A 21,367-nucleotide genomic window follows, 5' to 3' on the forward strand; every position below is an offset into this window, starting at 1 on the left:
GCGATATTCGTATAGTCTGTCTTTTTGACTTCTTCAAGCTGATCCTTGGTCAGATCAGGTTCATCGTTGTTGCCATTGGGTATTTCTGAAACTGAGAGAGTGTTAATGCCACATATCGCCTTAGCTTTTTTAAATGTAGTATATTTCTCTTGCGGGAAAGGTCTCATTGTGGCACGGTCGAATGCTTCGACTATTATTTTGTGGTAAAGTGGCTCATCCTGCAGGATCCTTTCTTTGGGTTTTGGCTGAGAAATTTCTGCTTGAGGCTCAGGTTGCAAAATTTCGCTTCATGTTGTGGTTGTGTCATTTTTTTTTCAGGTTTAGGCTGCATATAATCTGTCTGAGGTTTTGGTTGAAATTAAAGTTACAGAATTTCTGCCTAAGTCTCACGTTAAGGATGGGGATCATCATTATCATCTTGCTCGGGATCTTCGTCGTAATGCAGATTAATTATCTGTAGGACTTTTTGTACATCATAATCCAAAACAAGATATTTGTAAAAGTTTCTCCTGTCACTTTTTATGGCAGGATTCGTTTGTTAGTTTATTTTTTTAGGCCGAATCTGACATTCCATATAATTGAAAGTATTCTCGTGATATTTTTATTCTTTCAGAGTCATTTTTTTGTGTGTTATATTTTTCGTCCCAATTATTGTTTCAAAGGCTTTACTATTTAACTCGCGTATTATATCTCTTTCCTGTCTTCTCTGTTTTTAACTAGATTGTCCACCTCCTTGTCGTTCCAAGAAGTTTCTAATTTGTCATAGTCATCAAATTGTTAAGCATGGATAATGATGAAGTAATCTACCTTAAACAAAACATAAGACACAATAAGAGGACCAAATGAGGGTCATATGTTCATTTCCCGAACGTTCTAAGTTGTCTCGTAGTCATCCAGACGACCAGAAGTTCGTACTTCTAAGAAAGCCAGGTCCTTGAATTAATTTTAGCAATGAACATGAAAAATATCTGGTAGACCAGGACTTTGCAAGTAAAACAAATTTGCTTCTCATTATGTTGCTGTATGACAGCTATGACAAAGTAATCATCTATAAGCTCAGTGCCATTCAGAATAAATACAAGATGCTTGGAGACTTTGTCGAAGTTTTGAACAGGCCAGAGATAGCAAGGTTTGCTATATCAGAGGCAGAAAAAAGATTCCCTCATAGCATTTAACGACATAAAAATCGATAGGTATAATATGATCAGAATCAGGGAATATTTTGCGTTGTTCAGAAACAAATCGTTATAATTCATTATACTTTCTGCAGTCATATTAAGATGCTCGGCGCAACACAGGCTGCTTTGTTTAATTTTCTGGCTTAGACAACAGCAACATTGACTCCATTGCACGCGATCCGTGCTGTGGTATAAACTCTTGTAAATTCAAGCTGCAACAAGCATACTTTTATGCGTTTCAGTCGAGATGCTTAAGCTGTTCTTGAACTGTACGGTAGTGTATTTGACTATTGTTACCCGCCAGATTCAGTCTGTTCTGACAGAGAACTGCGTGTGTATTGCTAATTTTTATATATAAAAGATCATATTATATAATGGCATTTGACCGAGCAGAGGAGCGAAAAGTTAAAATTGTGTTACGTAGAAGAGCAGCAACAATTTCGTGACGGTGTTCTTGCAGAAAGAATTGTCGAGCAAGAATTTCAGTGCAACGTATCCCCAAAATTACCTGTAATATGTGCAAAAACTTAGGTGGCTTCTGCACACAATAAATGATGGACAAACATGGATAAGACACATGTCGTATTTGGAAGGGAAAATAAAAAACTATTTGATAGGTGGTGTTCGCGAAGAAGTTTATTTTAGATCACGATAACATCAAAAGCTCATTTTAGTTAATGAGTTGAAGAGTTGCGTCCACATTAATGTCAAGAAACATCTAGTGAGCAAAATGTGGAGACTTGGAAAATGCTAATCGCACAGCTGATGTGTATTTCTTGGCTCACAAATTTGTATTTCCTCTTAGAAGATGTTTGATAAACAATTACATCAGTATCACATAAATATTTCCTAATCTGAATCTGGCATAATTTTTAAAATCTGATAAGATTGATCAGAAATCGTTATCTCTTCCTACATTCACGTATTGTAAAATTAAAAAGCACATTATTTTTTATTATTAGAGGTTGGAAAATAGCAGAATAAAGACAGGTCTATTTCAAATTTCAATGATTTCAAGGTCACGGTCGGTCTTGTATTGAAATGAATATATTGGGTTGGTAAAAAGAAATCTGATTTTCTTTTAGAGAAATCTGATAAAAGAACATGTCGAAAGGATCTATATCACTAATTGGTGATTCTGCCAAGCCTACCCTTATTATAATATTAATGGGCAAAGATGCTTCTCAGAGACTAATATTATCCGGTACAGTGATTTGTTCTGAAAAGTATTTTCCTGATGGAAGCGTTCTTATTTAAGGAGTAGAATGCGGGTTTGCTACTGTTCCTCTCCATTGTGTAAATTTGTCAATAGACTTAGACTTAGTAGGAACAGTGACATCTTCACATAAAGAGGGTATTCATTTATTATTAGGCAAAGGCCTAGATGGCGATAAGATCGTGATTAAGTAATTTGTAACTGACAAGCATTGTTTGGATCAGAAAGTTGATCCTATTGAGATTACAATTTTTGATTTGCATCCTGTTTGTACAGTTACCAGATCTATGGAAAAAAGAGCTCCCGAGAATGATTTTGATCATGAAAGTATTCCTTTAGCTGACGTTTTTATTTGTCAGTTTTTATGAGGTCACTTTTATTCTTATTATTGATCATTGTGAAACTCTTTATACTAGTGGTTCTCTCTACTCTAATCAGGCTGACCAAGGACAGTCACTCGTTTTCGAACAGGAACAATGAGAGTAATCAATATCTGAGTAACCGTCCTGTAGCGGTTATATATTTGCATACATGATGTAAAATTCGATATTTTTCATTTGCATTCCCCTTTCTCCAAAGCAGTAAATCTAAGCTAGTAGTTGTATATGACATTGAAAGTAATTTTCTCATCAATGTGTCAACTGTACTTGGGACAGAACATGAAAAAGTGCATGGTGATTTCGATACCATCGCAGGAGAAAAGAGCATGTCAGCAAGTTGAACCCGGTATAAATCAGCTTTTAACCAACTTAGATTATATCTTATTCTAGTATGGATAATTATCAGGGTTTGATTAATAAAACTAATCTAGATAGTTTTCAAAGCACTGTATAACATATTATTATATGTTCATTTTTTTCCCCATTAACTTTACATTGTCAGAATCGTTCAATATTCCCCGATACTGAACGCGCGCGACAATACACATATAGCATTCACGTGAATAAAGGAACTACTTTCTATTGTAAACAAACAATGACGCAGACACCAGCACTTTTGATTTGTAAACAAATCGTATACACTCACGTAAGAGGCTCTTTACGTTGTTGTTATTTAAATTTGTTTCTGAATAAACTAAAACATGTTTCGTGGACTGCAAAAAAAACAAAACAAAACAACCCCAGCTGTTTTGGCACATTCCGGGTTGATACAATGTTACGGATTTAGGCTAGCTACATTATATAAAAGACGGACGATTATGTCCTTATAAATAACATACAAGTGACAAGGCATATACTGTCTTCTTTATCTAGTGATAAGAATGGCAAAATAAAATATACTTACAGTTTTACATCCTGAATTTCCTCAAAATGTTTTTTCTTAATTCTGCAAATCCGAATTACATGAGCCATGTCATAGGTTTTCAATCTGGATTACACATTTCGAAAGTGTGCTGTAATTTCGATGATAAATTCAATTGCATCCTCCTCACTGCACTCAAAATGAAATACACATTAAATTCCATAGCGTCTTTTTGAAAATTGCATTTGAAAGACTTCATATTTTTACCACGTTATGATTTCAAACGTTCAGTGACAGAAACAGAAACAAATTTGCAGACGTAAACACGCTTCTCCCGCGCCACTTCAATCTGATGCATTTCATGTATAATTTGCAAGATGAATCCAGTCCAAAATCACAAACTTTCGTCCAATCGAAACAAAACACCAAAATATATATTCACTCCAGATCAAATGGAAAAGTCGTTGCAATGCGCATTCATTCACAATATGACTGCAAATTTCACTTTTAACTACACACGCCATTTTCTTTCGAAAGTTATGTCGTCCGCGCGACTAAGTTAAAATTTATCTGGGCGGAGCTATGTGCGCATTAATAATGATGTCATTTTGTAATGTTATATCTGCGCTTGTGTATTTAGTTTGGAATACGGCATTCATTCATTTACGTTGTTTCTTGTAGTGTATTTTGTTTATATAATTAAACCTATGGTAGAATAAAAAAATGAGCATATAATTAAAAGGTTACTGCATTTGTATGGGAAAATATGAACTCGTTTTGTCGGAAGGATATACTGCACTCTCAAGTTCGTGCAGTATTCCATCCGAAAACTCGTTCATATTTTCCCATACAAATGCAGTAACCTATAATTACATACTGCACTGAGTATCCCGTTCGAGATTGTTCCACAAAGATACTGTTGAGAGCATAAAATATGATTTGGTAGAATTTAGCCTGAAACTGCAAATGAGCATATTGTTTGAACATCGAAGGTTATTATTTGTTTGTTCGGACACAGGGGAAGGGAGTAATTCAATGACATGGTCTGGAGTTTTTTCTCGTTTTAATGTTGTGAGTGCTAGCAATGTTTGTCTTTTTCTTCTAGATTGCTTACTTTCCAATCCTGTTATAAGAGAGAGAGAGAGAGAGAGAGAGAGAGAGAGAGAGAGAGAGAGAGAGTAGCTGGAGTTCACCATGTATTCTTGTACCTAATCCACATAATACATTCCGTATGTATACTGACTATTTCAAAGTCAGCAGTGTCCCCAAAAGCGATACATTTCTAATGCCAAGAGTATATGTCTGCTTGGGCAAAATTGGAAATGCAAAATATGTCAGCAATTATAACCCTTTGCAAGAATTCTGGAAAATTACACTCACGGAAAGAGCAAAAGAAATTTAGACACTACCAACTCGAGTTGGACTTTATCAATATAAAATAATGATATTTGGAATGAAACATTCTACGTCAAGATTCAACAGTGTATGAGACATAATATTATCTGGTCTAGATAATTTTGACGCATGCATTTATAACGGCGTCGTCTTAAATAATGACTGGAAAGATCACCTGGAAACCATGCGGTAATTCTTTGATCGACTCAATGATGCAAAGCTTACATTTAATTTAGGTAAAAGTTAGTTTTGTCGCATTTGTGTCACATGTTTAGCAAATATTGATGGAACAGGGTTAAATCAACCCTTTAGAAGTTAAAGTCAATGCTATATCTGAATTCATGGTGCCTCTTAGTAGAAAGCTACTAATGTTAATTTTGGGTGTGGCTGGCATCATCTTTAGCGAAAGTAAATATTCTAATTCCAGATATGACCGTGGGAAAACCCAACGCAGTTGCTGGTCTTTGTTGTAGGCACCTTACACCAAATTTATTTTCAACTTTATGTTTTACCCCCTCTGAAGAGATTTCATTTTGGAGGCCATAAACTCTCACTTCTACGCCTTTTGATTATATTTCTCTCTATATTAGAGGGCCGATACGTATCGAAACCTTTTTCCGTTTACTAGTATCCAGCACAGAAGAATCAAAAGGGTTATTCCCTTTCGGGTAGAGGAGATATTTCCCTGACCATTGTTTTGTACTGCATCAATTTCCTCTATGTTCACGCCTTTGACCCCTAGGACTGTGAGTATTTTGTTATATATATATATATATATATATATATATATATATATATATATATATATATATATATATATATATATATATATATATATATATATATATATATATATATATATATTTAATTTGCATTGTTTGTTTCTTAGATTGTTTTAAAAAAGAAAGAAAATTATGCTATTTTAATGCATGATTATTTGTTGGACTTGTTTTTCTACCTCACCCAAATTATTGATTACTTTTTGTCTGTAAACAAATAATATATAGCTAAAGTTTCTCTATGTGTATGGATTTAATATCAGAATCATTATTAATAGACGTAAACATTGTTTAGTTTGGTCTGGGCCTAGAATTTACCTGACGTACCTGATATAATCCAGGTTATATATTATAATTTTAGGATCAGAGTTTCTAATATTAACTAACATTTTATCTTGCAAACATTAAAGAGTTTCCACAATGTTATTTTCCATTAGGTAATAGTTTTTAAAAAATGTGAATTGTTATCTGAGGTAAAGCAGAAGACTGTATAATCTTATCAATGGAAAGATTATTCGATAGTGCTATAAAATCTAGCAGAATCAATTTGTATTATTGTTTTGTCCAGAAATTCATTTCGGTTGGAATGTATTTCTTCAAATTATTTAATTTAGTGATTAGTTTCTCTAAAAAAATCAGTGCTCAATAGAAAATAATATTCTTAGACAGAGATATTCACTGGGGTCTATAGTGATTTCAAACCTGGAATTATATTGCTGTGTTTAAACAAAAGACTCTTGATACAACAACACGATACAGGCCACCACAAGAACAAGAACACTTTCAGCGTTCGATTTAATTTGGATTTCCACTAAAGTCTATTCGGAACTCTTGGTTTTAGGAGTTGCGTCTCTAATTATGGGATTGTTCTGGGATTTATTTCGCAATACCCTGTTCCTGTTTTTATTTTGACTTGTGCTCAGAAGAACTGAATTATTTGTTGAATGCTACAAAGCTTGTTGCTAGTCACTCTTTTCTGTTACTTTATTTTAAGAGCATAGGTTCGTAGTAGAAAAATAGGGACTCGTTCGGGATACACATTTCTTTAAAAAAGATCAGAAAACTTTGTTTTCAAAATTTAAATTCATCTTGTTTTGGAATTTCCTACGTCACTGGTATAATGCCACATTTAGAATCTATAGTGAAACCAATACGATTTTACAATGTCATCAATGTGGAGATCTTTATTTCAAGTCCTAACCAAGCACAGTTGGTCTCTTTGAAAAAGTACGAACTTATTCATCTTAGCAGCAAATATGATCTTTGATTGAAAAAAAATGTTTTGCATAAAAGGGCATTGAATATGGTTAGTAAATCTCTATATGGTTCTAACTTGAACTTTGTGGAAAAATTAAAATTAAAATAAAAAAATGGAATAAGAATCAAGACAGCGTAAGCTTCAGAAACAGAAAGAAGACAAAGTAATGCAATTGGATAAGTAGGGGAGAGGGCGAAAAATACAATTACAGTTACAGACAAAGGAAAACGATAGAGAAGATAGGTTAATACAAATAAAGATGCAACGTTAAAAAGAAGATAGAGAATTTCAGAAAGATAGAAAAAAGAAAAAAAAGGGAATTTCAATTTAATTTTAATGAATTAGAGCTACAAAGTGAAAAGCATATCCCCACTTTACACACAAATTCGTTTTGATGTTACTAAAATATAAGGCTAGTAACCCGTTTTAAAGAAGATGAAATAGATAAATATTTTCTTTATTATTGGTGAAAATTTGAAATGACAAAAAGAGCATTGGACTATGTTATTACAAAGTGTACCTTTTGGCAAAGTCGTGACATCCGCACTTCCCTGTCTGTACAAGAAAGGACTAATTACGGTATGGTTAATGAATGCATCTTTAAGGGTTTTGAGTTGGTACTTGAAGCTTATAGACAAATCTTTAGGAACTATAAAAAAGAAATTGGATTAAATCATGTCGAATTTGCAAGAGAAAATCGGTTATATGATAGATGGTGCATAACCAAGAAAGTTGGTCAAGATTACGAAAATCTCAGACAACTTACATTATTTGAAGAGTATGAGAGCTACGTCCATGGTGACATAGGACTTAACCTTGATGATCATTAGGTCGAAACTTTAGAAGATGCTGCTAGTACTGCTGACGAGTTTTCCTTATCTCATAAGGTTTCTTTTCTTACTAAGTCTTCAAATCGGCAGTCTTCTGGTAAAAACTGATTCAGTTTTAATCCTCAGACTGGCACAACGTTTAGAACTCAAATTTCTGAGAAGACGGATCAGACGTCCTTTTCTCTTTCTACGTGTATCTATTACAATAAGAAAGGGCACGTTATTTCTGATTTCTACAAATTGAAAAATAAGCAACATAATCAAGACAGGCCTATTCCAAATGCTCTTATTTCTATGAGGTCAAGGCCACGGTCAACATAATCAAGACAGGCCTATTCCAAATGCTCTTATTTCTATGAGGTCAAGGCCACGGTTAATGTAATGTATTAAAAGCAATACATTCGTTGGGTCAAACAAATCCCAGTCTGATTTTATCGTGGAGAATTATGAACCATTCGTGTCGAAGGGTTCCTTATCACTCATGGTAGATTCTGTGATTCCAATTATGGTCACAAACGACAATCACTTCTCATCGAACAGGGGAAAGATCCTGAGATCTCCTGTTTGTTTCAGTTGGCTGTTAGTGAAACTGAAGTAACTTAAGTACCTGTTTGTTGGATTTTCATGAGACAGTTGATACCATCTGAGGTTCCTGATCGTGATGAGTGGTAGGTGAACAATCAAATTGTAGTTTCAAAGTCGAGAAGGCGGAAAATCTTAGTGTGGCCCATGAAACATCTTTTGGATGGTCAGTTTGGAATAAGTAAGTTTTATCACATGTTCTTGAACCACTATTATTGGCCAAAATGAAATACGATGTTTGTCAATACTGCAGATCTTGTCACACTTGTCAAATGGTAGGTAAACCCAATCATAATATACCTAAGGCTCAGCTGTAACTTATTAAAGCATTTGACAGACCATTCAGCAGAATAATGGCACGGGCTTTAGAATGATTGTATCAAACTTTGAAAACAATGATTCGCTTGTATTGGTTTGATGCTGGAAAAGATTAGGGGGAAGGTATTCATTTACCGTTGTTTGCAGTTCGGGAATAAATTCAGAAATATTTAAGATTCAGTCCCTTTTAAATAGTTTCTGGATATGCTGTGCGTGGACTGTTGAAGTTGTTATATAAGCTTCTCTCAAATATAGATAAAGAAGTTTATCTTCTTGATCATGTTTCCAATTTAAATACAAGTTTGCATCGGTTTGTCAGGCTGCAAGAACTAAACTGCACTTTGCTCGTCAAAACTGAAATTAAGGTATGACAAAAATACAAAGGAATGGGGTGATATAGTTTTAGCGCTCTTGCCCATACCAAAAATTCCTCTTCGGGATCAGTAATATTGTCCTTACACAGCTGAAAAGAAAGTAAGTGATTTAATTATATAGGCAAAAGCGAAAACATCTTACCGATGTAAATATGTTAAATGACTATATTGATAGAGATAGCCAGTCTAATAAGGCAATCAATTTAGTTGTACATTTCTCACAAATAGAGGATTTAAGAGAAGGAATGTAATCGTACAGTAGTGATGCTGAAGTAATCAATTTTTGGAATTCAGAAATTAGGAATAATCTTGACCAGAAACTTTCATATCTGCAGCAAGAAGAAAGCAACGAACTAAAACAGCTGTATTAGCACTTGTCACCCGATATTCTTACACGAAAAAATAAAATCTACTATGTCGTTTAAATTCTAGATTCCTCACTTGTGATACAACATTGCAACATAATAATCCCTCTCAAATGGCAATATTTTGAAGACAAAAAAGAAATGTAGTATCTGCTGGAGAATAATTTCATAGAATTGAGTCAAAGTGACTGGAGTACACCATGAAAGGTAAACACTGTGTCTAAGAGAGATTCAGTATTATTGCCAGGATTCGTTGGCTGCATTGATGAAATTGGAAATGCAAAATATGACACCGATTTTGACCTTCTGAAATTATTCTGGTAAATAACACCGACGGAAAGGGCAAAGGAAATTTCGGCTTTCGTGACTACATATTGATTTTATCAATGTAAAGTGATGCCGTTTGGGATGAAAGGTTGCCCTTGTACTTTTAAACGCTTAATGAGCAAGATTTCATCTGGTCTAGATACTTGCGATGCTTACATCGACGATGTCATCATCTACAACGACACCTGGAAATATCGCTTATAGAAAATTCGGAAATTCTTAGACAGACTAATTTATTCAAATATGACAATTAATTTGTGCAATACTTGTGCTACATTTCTAGGACATATCGTGGGCATAGATAGGGTAAATTTATGGCTGCTAAGATCAAGTCTGTCTCTGAAGTCCTTGTGCCTATCAGCAAAATGCAACTGATGCGATTTTTAGGTATACCTGGATACCATCGTAAATTTTGTTCGATTTGTTCCGTAATTGTTGAACCACTGGCAAATTTGTTGAGCAAGAAAACCAAAAATATCAGGAGGCTTTTGATAAGTTAAAGGCGATACTTATGAATGCACCAGTTCTTTCAGCTCAGTGTTAAATGTCTGTTGGTGCAAGAAATAATGGGTTCGGTGCAGTATTGATTTATTAAACCAAAAATGGTGTAGATTATTCAGTGCCCTATTTGTCGAAAAAATTAAATAAGCACCAGATAAATGATTCTACAATAAAGAAGGAATGTTTGGCTTTGATATTGGAGGTCGATATTAGTTCAGTTCATTCTCCGATTATTGTGTTTAGTGATCACAACTTTCATTGGCAAGATAAAAAACACAAAATCAGAGATTGTTAAGCTGGAGTTGGATGTTTCAGGAATACATTATTGGCATTAGGCACGTTATAGGAACATACAATTTAATAGCTAATGCACTTCCACGTGTATATAAATACTCTATTGTTTCATGAATAATTTTGTCATTCATGAGATTTAAATTCAAGTGATTTTTGTATCACTTTATATATTTGGCTAATAGTTTGAAAACCTTTACTGCATAAATCTTTCTTTTTCGTTATGAGGTGAAGTGTTATGTATATTAAATTTGCATTGCTTGTTAGTACTTATATTTTAAATTTCCTTTCATTAAATCCTATTGTAATGCAGCAATGTATGTTGGCATTGACCTTTTCTAAAATGAAGTTTATTTTTTACTTAGCCTTAATTATTGATTTTTCTTTTTGTAAGCAAATAAAACATAGCAAAACTATACTCTATGTGTACTAGTTTAATATCAGGATCATTATTAATTGAAGCAAGCATGTTTAGCTTGTTCCGGGTCTTTGCTATTGGGATTCACCTACAATATACATTGCGTTCATGACATAATCCAGGTTATATATTTTAATTTTAGGAACATGGTTTCTAATAATAACTAACATTTTATTTTGTAAACTCTGAGAAGTTTCTTCAAGACAATTTTCTAATAGGTAATAGTTTTTTGAATAGAAAATACTAATTGTGACCCAAGTCAAGTGGAAGACTATATATTATTGTCACTAGAAAGATTATTCAGTATTGCTTTCAGATCTAGCAGAATTAATTTTTTTATTAATGTTGTGTCCAAAGATTTATTTTGGCTGGAATTCGCTTCTTCAAATGATTTAATTCAGTTATTAATCTCTCTGGAAATACAGACTGCTCAATAGTTGTTGTTGTTCTAGGGTTTAACGCCATTTTTCAGCACAAGATAGGCTATACATGGCGGCCAGTATAACTGGTGGAGGAAGAACCCTGGAAAACACAGGGAAGAACCACCGACCCACGAGAAGCTACCGGCAGGCGACTGCTCAGTAGAAAATAATATTCTTAGACAGAGACATTCACTGGGATCTATTATGATTTCAAACGACTGTAGGTAGAATTGCACGATATAGAGCACCACAGTCACATCAACACCTTCATCGTTGGACTTAATTCGGATTTCCACTAAAGTTAATTCAGAACTTTTAGTGTTATAACTTGTGTCTGTAATTGGAATTTAATACCATATTTTTTTCTTCTTTTCATTTTCACTTTGTTTTGTAGAAAAATTTATTATTTCTTGAATTTTACTATGCCTGTTTCTTTTCACTCCTTTCTGTTACTTTTTTGAAGCGCGTAGACTCCTAAGCATTTTAGCTTGTCTAGGCCGTTCCTCGAAATTATTTTGTGTGCCGTCTATAAGTTGGCTCCCAGGAGGGGCACGTCCTATAAACCTCTTCTGTTCATCCGAGTTCAGGACTTCTGTCTTAAAGTAATTTTCTAATTTGGAAATGTTTTAAGATGCATGAAAGGGGCCCTGAGTGGCCGAGTGGTTTAAAGCGCTCACCGTTACGGATCACTGCCATCGCACCTCTGTCTGCGTGGGTTCAAGTCTAGGATTCGACCAATGTGGGTATGTGAGAAAGCATGCCAGTAGCTTCTCGTGGGTCGGTGGTTCTTCCCGGGGTTTTCCCGGGTTCTTCCTCCACCATTAATACTGCCCGCCATACATAGCCTATCGTGTGCTGAAAAATGGCGTTAAACCCCAAAACAACAACAACAACAAGATGCATGGAAAGTGTTTAAAAAACTTTTCGCATACAAAATTGCTGTGATTCTCCTGGCATACTATTTAGTAGCTACGATGTCGTAGCCTCAACTTGATTTGGTGTGGTTGAGACTACGAACTGATCCCATATCATGTAATGGAGTACACAAAAAAAATCATCACTAAAGTCAGAAAAACAAACAGTGTAGAAATCAACTACAGAAGTATAATCATGTTGGAAAGAAGTTTGGCTTATTTTGAATTTATTAATCCCTTACACTATACAATAAATTGGCATGGTTACTCTAACCGACACCTGTCCGCCATGACAGATAACGCGAGACTCTCGCAGTGACCCCTTTTCTACATAAGGCTTGCCAGACCATATTTTGGATATTCTACGCTATATTATTATCAATCAAGTGCGAGTAATCGCTTCTTGGTGGAATTTCAAAGTTGCCGATAATCCGTATTTACTTTTAATGCGCAGAATTTCCGACCCAAACGGCTCCACATTTTTACTACGATTTGTTTACAGTTCCAAATAAGGCGTCAATGTCCTTATATGGCACACAAACACACGAGGCTGAGAACGGAAGTAATCATTATTTGAAACAATATGGCGGACGATCTAAACAAAATATGGCTAAAAAAAGGTAAACGAGATTTTACAACTATTTCTACAATGATTTTTGATACTTCCGGTATTAAATAAGAGGACTACTCAATTTATGGGATTATATGCAAGGAATGTGTTTAAAGTGTTATTATTAGGCTAAAAGAGTGCCGGGTGTGAATCACACCGGCTTGCTCCATTAACACGTATATGCTTATGTTAGTACCCTGTCCACGAGGTACGTGTAAGGGTATTAATATTAGTACTAACTATTTAGTTTAAATTAGTATCTGTTTTTGTTTCCGAATCTTTCAATGTATTCCAGAGAATACACAAAATGTCAAAATGGCTTTTAGGAGAATTGAAGCAGAGTTTGGAAATATACCCACAAAATAAAAAAGCAAAAACCCTCTAATATCTTTACTGAAATATGCATGTAAGAAAACTATGGCAAAACAAAAAATATCTAGGCAAAATTTGCTCAGCAAAAAGGAAAGCATAAGGCATAAACACAGCACATACAGTAACAAAACAAATATAATGTTTTGGCAGATTTGTGCGCATGTAGAAGGTGTCGCAAGACACCATCAAGAAAAAATCAGCTAAACAAAAACAAGAAAATTCTGCCTCACAAGCAAAAACTGCATAGCAAAGCAGACATATTCGACAAAAAGGAAACATAATTTGCTTGTGTCTATATTTGTATTTTTGGCATTGAGGAAACAAGAGCTACATCCTTTGCTTACATTATATATTTATATATAAATATGTAATGTACGCAAGGGAAATAGCTCTTGTTTCCTTAAAGCCAAAACTCAAGCAAGTGTTGCAACTGTGTGCACGTTCTCATAATTTTTGTATTAGATCGTTATGAGGCATACATGTAACCCAATGGCTGGCCACTTATTTGTGTATAATTAGCATCAATCTTCCATCAGAAGTAATTATAATTCATAGTTTAGTATAACACGGTTATTGAGTTCACGCTACACGATTTTTCAAGGACTCCTCTGATATTTTTTTATGATAACATGATTGTGCAATCAAACTTCGTTTTCCTAGCTGAGTTGATAATTACGGTCACGGCTCCTATACGAGAAAAAGTGACAAGAGCTCTTACAAATATACGTGTGAGCTCATAACCGCCTTTTACCATACTCGTATCTACTCAACACACGTAGATTTTTTCATTTTAGTTTGGTCTCTTTTAAAGACAAATGTTGTCGGTTTTTTCTTCACTCTGCACCAATGCTAGATCAATAATAGAGGAAGTTTCAAAATTATATAATTATTTTGGGATCGCGACATTTTGAAACAAACTAGCTTGCACATATCATGCTTTATATTGTTTATTTTGACAAAATAATGAATGCATTCGTATGAAAATAAAGATTGATACTGTAGGAACTGATTAACTGGAAGCACAACATAGCTGTTGTATCTGACATACTTTTGAGCGTAACATCTTTAAACAAACGATTTTAAATTAGTTTTATTTTATTTGTAAACATTTTCATTCTTTATTTGCTTTATTTCTATAATGGAACGTAAAGTTGTTTGTAACCTTTGCTGGCATGCCGTCAAGCCCGGTAGCAGACGCTGGATTCAGCTCATGATTGTGACTTTAATTTTGGTTTCCAATCAACATGAATCCATACCTGATTTGTACATCGTTCCCAAACACGTGTGTAATGCGAGTTAAAACTGCTGCTTAAAATAGTTGTTACTAAATTTTAATCACGAGTTTTTCCTGTACAAAATAGGCACCGATTGTATGCACTCTGATAACTTGGGGGTAATCCATCAAACACTCGTGAAATGTAACGACAGAAAATGTGATGCTAAACTGTATAGAGTAATTTTTAAAACAGACAGGAAGATATTGTCATCTAATTAAATATCCTCATTTAATTGCTGTTTAGGTGACACTCATTTTATTAATATTGGTCAATGGAACTATTTATAACTTCTTGGAGAGTAGGACATGACATGCAAACATTCATCATGAGACCAAGTGGATCACGTGGGATCCAGGCAGCCGCGTCTGCGACATTGGGGAATAAGTCTCGTGCTCAAATATTTATCCAGCTAGAACTCTTGAGTCTGAGAATGGTTACCTACTTACACAGCTGATCACATAAAATTACTAATGTTTTCATTATCAATTACTTGTTTCATATATCATTTGTAGATAGTATTAAGCGATTATATTTCGCAGATTTATCCTAAATTCAATAATAAAGAACCAAAGAAAAAGACAATACCGCATTCATATTTGAGGGAAAAGTTGCGTGTCCACCACAACTCATCCTCCCTGTGTTAAAACAGTGTTTGTTACAGGACGATCTTCATCATTCTAGTGCAATTTTACATCGCAGGATCAGCGCCATTTTAACATCAATACTCTGTATTATGTTAAATAATTTATACAGAATAAAAACATGTTACATAAAATTACACTTAGAGCAGCTATTTAATATTGCGAGGCAAAATTCACAAATAGGATTAGGGACTCAGGAGGAAACAGGTGCATGTGTCAGTGTTAGCTTTTTAAGTTTTCATTATGAAAAAGAGGTACTTTTTAAGATAATTGGGACGCTTTCCCATGTTAACCAAGTCAGTCCTTCCTTGAAACTGATTTTCCAAACGAACCATCTAGTGTAACATAAAACAAATGAAAATTGTGGTCCTGACATTGTATATGTACAGCAACTGCCCCAAATTGCCTGCCTCTTGATTTGACATGCTTTTTTCCATGGCTGACACACATGATCAATGTTAATCCATTCTAAACATATTTTCATTTGTAACACAATTGTCAATCAAACAAATGGTAAACGAAGCAAAGGTATACAAAAGCAAATGTTTTATTCCAAAAAAATCTCTAATGACATGCACCCTATGCAACACAAGTCCATCCAGACAAGAATATACATTTTCAAATGTTCTTTGAAAAACTATATAACTGTTGCATTTGGGTATTTCGAGGTGTTCTCATGTGCACCTGAGGTGACAACTTGATCTGTATCCTTAATGAGTAATTGATTTTCCTTCCAATGCTTATTTACGAGCATTTGTTGTCTTCATTATAGAGATAAGCAGTTGTATTTAATCTTGAAAGTTCATTACGTTTGAAGTAATACATGAAAACGTAATATACTATCTTTCTTTCTCAAAGTGTTCCATGGGTCTCGTTCTTTTCACGAACTGTTAAATAAAAGAACACTACATGTTCGACAATTGAGAAAGTTATACTGGAATAGACGAGGTAATGTCACCGTCTAATATCTAATCTTTTATTTCGAACTGGTATTCAGACATGCATACGATAAGACTACGGGACAGACCATCTAATTAAATGGCTTGTCATTTGAAGGCTAGTGGGTAATTAGTCCTGCATCCGTCAACGACTAGTTACATTCGAATCATGGTGCATTGTTCTTTAGCAATGGTGTAACTGTTAATGGACAGAACACGTTAAAACGATTATTTAATGCTTAGTTTCTACAAATGTTGTCTATTACTGAAACGTTATGGGAGTTATATATGATTGAATGGTCATCCAAGTGGCCATACATCGAAGTTCCTTTTTCTAAGGAATGATTTCAGTTGGAGAAATACAGAAGGATACTTTAGGAATGCTGAGCACGAAACTAAAAATGGTATTTCATAATTTTTATCGGGCTTTCAATCACATTCTCGCATACATATTTCAAATTGCCAAGTCAACTCCACGTGCGAGGTAGAAAAGTGCTTCGGGGTTTGGTTTGTTTCTTTTGTTTAAATATTTTCCCCAATGTTCACAACCACAAAATGAAAATTACATGATAGATAATCCAAAGATATATGAACGATTTCATCCAGCATCGAGTTCATACCCCATATTCACATCCAATATTGATTTCAAAACTGTGGTGCAATTTTTTTAACCCACATCTGTGTCGCATTCGTGCAACTTGAATGATCGATTTTTTAATGTCACAAATGTGAACTTCATCAAGATATTGGAATGAAAACGTCAAAGGATTAGTGTCGAATTGAATAGAACGTTACAGTTTTCTGTTAATTGATCACCACCATTCCACAGCGGCATTCTTTCAAAAGAAAAGATCGCACACGAATCACAATTTTGCAAGGTCCGTCCTTCCATGTATACTTGTCCATATACAGACTAGTCCTTGAGTGTCTTCGATCGTCTTACTATTTCGACTGAGTCAATGTTTCCAAAACGTAAGTACCTGCTTACCCATGTTAGTCATCCTGTCATTTTCTTATTGGTATTATGTAAGTGTTCATTAAAGGAGAGTGTTAAAAAGTATGTTTGGTCTTGACCACGAATTCGTCATATTTCAATAATTGCCTTTAAATTATTTTACTTTCATTTGGCCTGTAGGATTTATGTGTTATCCGTTCTATCTGTATCCGTTTCATTGGTTTAGATGGGTCATGATATTTAATGGTAACCCGGGTGGGACGAGTTGTCTAAAAAGCCAGCATGTACCGATTGGTGTTATTTCACATCTGTCCGCGTCGGTTTAAAATATCAGGCTCACCTTATGTGAATATGCTGAATGAGCATGATTTCAAATCACCAGATACAACTCTCTCTCTCTCTCTCTCTCTCTCTCTCTCTCTCTCTCTCTCACACACACAGACACACACACACGCACATACACACACACATATAATAATAATAATAATAATAATAATAAGGACTTTGTATAGCACCTAATCTTTAGAAATTCTAAGCGCTTTACAACATTAGACAACACCTATAAGATAAAAAACATATATAATGATATGATTAAAAAGATAAACACCGTGAAATTAGAAAACATACAAGAACAAACATGCTGAGAATATTTAAGGTAGGAAACATTCTTAGGTCTTTAAGTTTGTTCTTGTAGTCGAAATAAGTGAGTTTTAAGAGCACTCTTGAATGGGATCACTGTGTCTTTGTGTCTACGTTCAGTGGGCAATTCATTCCACGTTGCTGGGCCCTGGTATGCAAAAGAACGCCGTCCATATGACTTGGTTTTCATAGTGGGAATAATGAGTATAATATTGTCAGAAGAAGAGCGTAAGTATCTTGCTGGTGTGTACACATGGGTGAGGTCGGATAGGTATGTTGGACTAGAGTCCGTCAGAGAACAAATGTTGTGTTTGATTCTGGATCGAATGAAGTTTCTGGAGTAGATATTGAAATGAACCAGACATAATTGAGTTACAATAGTCCAGTCTGAGCAGCTCGACCACGTATTTACAGGGCATTATCTATACTGAAGAGTATCAGAATAGGTTTCACCATTAAGCACTTAAAATAATGAAATGATCTGATCTTGAATTCCTGGAGATTCTTTCAACATGTTGAGCGTCAGTTCCTCCGAGGGACTCTTGCTTACTTTAGTGATTCGAGAATTACCAGGGGTGGGCTCTAACCGCTTAAAATAATGAACAGTCACGGTACATCAAACAGACCATAATCAGGGCAATTTTCGCCAAATACCCACTTGAATAAATATATATATATATATATATATATATATATATATATATATATATATATATATATATATATATATATATATATATATATATATATAACTCCTCAATACTAAAAAAGTCCACACATCACGAGAAAAAGAATAAAATAAATATGCGGTTGAAGTAATATGAAGAAAACAAAATAGTGTAGGGAGTACAGTGTTTTGGATTACGTTTATGTTCAATCCCACTTGTTTTTGTTTATGTTTCCACTCTAATAATATCACTTCAGAAGTGAAAAATGGAGCACGTCTAGTGTGTACCTTTAACTCTACTGGTCATGGACCATAAAAGCTTAAGGGATGACGTTTCATCCTCGTTCCGTCCGTCTGTTATCACAAGTTTGTTATCACTACTCCTTCTACACTACCTGGAGGATTGCGATGAAACTTTATATAAACATTCAGGCCATAGACTAGTTGGTCCTATTTGAAAATTATGCCTCTCGGACACCTAATATGGCCATCACAGATGTCATCTTGAAAATAATACATGAAAGATTATTATGATGGCTAGTTGGTCCCTAATAAACGTGGTGCTGATCCGATATCCAGAATGTCCACTACATCAGCTAATATAACATTATTGTTATCTCTGAAGAGTATCAGAATAGGTTTCACCATTAAGCACTTAAAATAATGAAATGATCTGATCTTGAATTCCTGGAGATTCTTTCAACATGTTGAGCGTCAGTTCCTCCGAGGGACTCTTGCTTACTTTAGTGATTCGAGAATTACCAGGGGTGGGCTCTAACCGCTTAAAATAATGAACAGTCACGGTACATCAAACAGACCATAATCAGGGCAATTTTATTAAGACGCTCATTTCGGGACCTATCCATGCTATTTTCTGATAAGAGTCATTACAGATTCAGAGCATCATTTTGCAGTTTGACACTTGCTGCAGAATTCGTATTTATCATTTGAAAATGTTGTACAGCTCTACTTGTTACGATTGATGTTCACGTGATGTTTTCGTACAGTGTTGACAGCTGTATAGTGATGTCTTCCACTGGGGCATTATGCCGCATACATGTAGCATGATGTCCCACCCAGTCACATTATCCTGACACCAGGCCGACCAGTCCTAACAGTAACCTCTTAATGCTGAGTGCCAAGCGAAGCAGCTGTTAGCACCATTTTTTCTGTCTTTGATATGAATTGGGAAAGTAACGATGGCATTTCGATGCCTGTGTACTTCAGCCTTGTCATTCGCTGGAGAAACCTGAGACCGTTTTACCTGGGGACATCAGAAATTTTCGGCCCATAAATAGCTTGCTCGGATTTATACAAAGAAACAACCTATTGTCTCCATTATTTTAGTTGAACAAAAGCTATCTTGATGTAAAAGATGCCCCGGCACAAAATAAAATCCCAGTTTATGCACATATTAAATAGTCGACACGTTCAGACCACCTAGACCCGTTTGTTTCTTTCTGTACATAAGCACATACATAAGAACAGATGACTAGTTATGTACAACACTATTCATAGATTATGTTCAATATGGAATATTATCGATTTATGTATTTAACCTAGACCGGTGATCTATCACATTATCCTTTATTGGATTAGAGTGGATGCTATTATATCATTCAATACATTAATCACAGTTGATGCTGGTTAATAAATGGTAATTTTACAAGGTAAGTGAGTGTCTCGCAAGTACGATATTGCACCACTCGGCAACCTCCAAAGTTTAATATAAAAACGATCTTCCTGTGTAATTAACGTTTTATTCAAGTGGGTATTTGGCGAAATAATTGCACATTTACCTGTATAATAATGCATAAAACCAACTCAAAACTCACCATCTATTGTGATGTTACATCCAAGAATTTCAAAAGTATTGTGTTCTTTGCCTCCATAATCAGTAATCCCTACCATAATCGGGCCATTCTCGAGATACGACTCAACTGGTTCTGCATCTTTAGATCGAAATAACTCTCCACAAAAATCTCCACCATTTCCTAGGGTGTTCTATCATTTTCCGATATTGTTTATCATTACAAATAAATTCATTGTTTTCCATACGACAGAGCGCCATTAGTGTTTTTGTATATTAATACCAAAAACATTGCTCTAATTGATTGAACTTAGGCTATCTTCACTACTGATAATTGATTGAACTTAGGCTATGTTCACTACTGATAATTGATTGAACTTAGGTTATCTTCACTAGTGATAATTGATTGAACTTAGGTTATTTTCACTACTGATACTATGTTTGCTTGAAATTTCAATATATTCTTAGTCATCATCATTTATTTCATTACTTGCTGGTAGCGCCTTTATTTTTTCTTGCACAAGATCAAATGATTTTTCGGGGTTTTCCCCTGAATATATTGGCCTAATTTGAATCACTCTTGTTCTGAGATATTTCCTAAAATGACTAATTTAACATCTTTTGGGCCTCTTTGATAAATCTGTATGGTGCATTGAAACGAAACAGTGATTTAATTTTTATGCAACGTTTCTTGCGCTCCAATCATTTAGCAGAATCTTGACACGATCGAATATCTCCATAAATTCTTTCAAAATACTATACTCACATATCCGTGAACTTTTTCGCCATTTGCATAAATAAAGGTAATTCTTTAATACGAAATATTTTTCTGCGTCTGTATAAAATAGATTCTCTACCAGGATAACATATGCCAAAATGTGTAGCGGCAATCAATAATCTTATCTCTGCAGCAGCAGATAATTTTGTATAGTATAATCACAATCAATTGTATAGTCATGACTGAAAACCTTTCCATGCAAATTATAAGTAGTATCGTAATAGTGGTTTTGTCAGGTACTAACTTAAATGTCTCAATGATCATTGGCAA

Source organism: Sinohyriopsis cumingii, chromosome 15 (genome assembly GCF_028554795.1).
Source record: "Sinohyriopsis cumingii isolate HCF-2022 chromosome 15, ASM2855479v2, whole genome shotgun sequence".
Classification (NCBI taxonomy): domain Eukaryota; kingdom Metazoa; phylum Mollusca; class Bivalvia; order Unionida; family Unionidae; genus Sinohyriopsis; species Sinohyriopsis cumingii.